Here is a 1,928-nt window from a genome sequence, read left to right as displayed (position 1 = left end):
CCAAGATGGAGATCAACAAACGTTGCACCAACTATTGTGAAGAACAGCAACGCCAATAATAATAATAATAATAATAATAATAACAATAATAATAATAATAATAATAATAGACAACATCTCTGGTTACTCATAACTTTATCACAGGAAGCTCTGTGATTAGTATGAAATGCTATTTTATGAGGTTGTTTGTTATTATTTGTTCTTCAAATGGCAGAAGGAGGTGTAGTCAGGGTTCAAATGTAATAACTGTAGACCATCTAACCAACTTATTCAAACATTTAAACATTTATAGAATACGCTTTCATTTTACAGTAATGCAGCCAAACTTGTCCAGTTAGGTATATACAAGTATATAATAATCATATCATTATAATACAGGCTGAATAATTCCTACACTTCTCTATCATCACATCGTACGACTCCTTTACAGAAGCAGTAGGAAGGATTTAGCAAACAATATATTAATCCAACAGCCCGTCAAAATCCTCCGTCCTGATAAAACGTCTGGCTGACCTTATTTTCATAAAGCAAATGGTGCTAATTGTAATACTGCAGATAAATCAATTGATTGCCTCTCCTAAAAATGGCAGTCCTTCCCCCGTTGCGGCGGGAGTCTAAAGGATGAGTGGACTACCTTTAACTGGCTTTTCTTTCTTTTAATTAAAAAGCTCATTGAAAAGAGATGGATTGGCTGATAACATCACTACCTTTTCTCTGACCTCAATTTGGCTCCGCTCACCTCTGCAAATGAGTCTGGAGAACCTGTCTGTGCATGAAAACTCACTTTGTTATAACCCATCAGATGAATTCATTAAATCTGGCGGAGAGTTTTCTTACGTTAATGTTCTGAATTGTTCACGGCGGAGTCTGGAGGCTGCCCTGCCGACTGCTGCCCGTGGCTGGAGTGAATTTTATTTGTATTTTTTTTATTTTCAAATGCTGTTATATTATTAAGGTACTTTCACCCGTTGCCTTTCTTCCCATATGGCCCTCTACATACAGCCCACCACAACCACCCACCACTTTTACAACACAGGCAAGCTGTGCCTGCTTGATAACACACTCAGAAAAACACAGAAACGAGCAGCACTTCAACCTCACTGAAAGCCTCCAGCGCTAAAGAAACGCATCCTCCAGCCTCCTATATCCGCTGCCTCTGTGGAAAAGGACTCAGATGTGCCGTGTCACGCTGCTCGCTGCATCTATCATTTGATATATTTACACCTAAACGAGCTTATCCGTCCTTTAAATACACCATAAATGAAAATGGGATGTTTTAATTCGGTGCTCTCCGAACTCAGCTAGTTAGAGTCACTGATTGGGATTGTCCTGTTGACAGCTCCAGTGGCATCGAACGTTATTATTTCAGTTAACTGAATTCAAGCTGGGCTGCAAGGTGGCGCAGTTGGTAGCACTGTTGCCTCGCAGCAAGAAGGTCGCCGGTTCGTGTCCTGGTGGGGGCACCGGGATCTTTCTGCATGGAGTTTGCATGTTCTCCCTGTGCAGTGTGGGTTCTCTCAGGGTTCTCTGGCTTCCTCCCACAAGGTCCAAATACATGTTGAGGTTAATTGGTGATTCTAAATTGTCTGTAGGTGTGAATGTGAGTGTGCTTGATTGTCTGTCTCTAAGTGTAGCCCTGTGATAGACTGGTGACCTGTCCAGGGTGGCTCCTGCCTTCACTCTGAGTCAGCTGGGATAGGCTCCAGCCCACCCACGACCCTACTGAGGATTAAGCGGTGTATAGATAATGGATGGATGGATGGATGGATTAATTCAAGTTTATTTTCCCTGCTCTGTTAGTGGCAAAGGTGAAACAACTTCACAGTCTTTGTCCATTTAGATTCTCAGTCATTCAGGTCATGGTAACCCAAGCAGCTTTATGCTCAAACCAGGAATAAGAAACCAAAAAGACGGACCAATTTGATTTT

The 1,928-nt window shown here is 41.7% G+C and overlaps 1 protein-coding gene across 1 annotated transcript in view; it reads left to right on the top strand.

The window, feature by feature from the left end:
- The window catches only part of LOC103367610 (inactive dipeptidyl peptidase 10-like), a gene marked incomplete at its 3' end in the record, with an annotated part of 154,111 nt that overhangs the window by 67,655 nt on the left and 84,528 nt on the right, over window positions 1-1,928 (top strand). The window lies entirely within an intron of this gene.

This window comes from Stegastes partitus, unplaced genomic scaffold (assembly GCF_000690725.1).
Source record: "Stegastes partitus isolate 25-593 unplaced genomic scaffold, Stegastes_partitus-1.0.2 Scaffold1070, whole genome shotgun sequence".
NCBI classification, from domain to species: Eukaryota; Metazoa; Chordata; class Actinopteri; family Pomacentridae; genus Stegastes; species Stegastes partitus.
The sequence above is the reverse complement of the archived record's forward strand: the minus strand, read 5'-3'. Positions and strand labels throughout refer to the sequence as shown.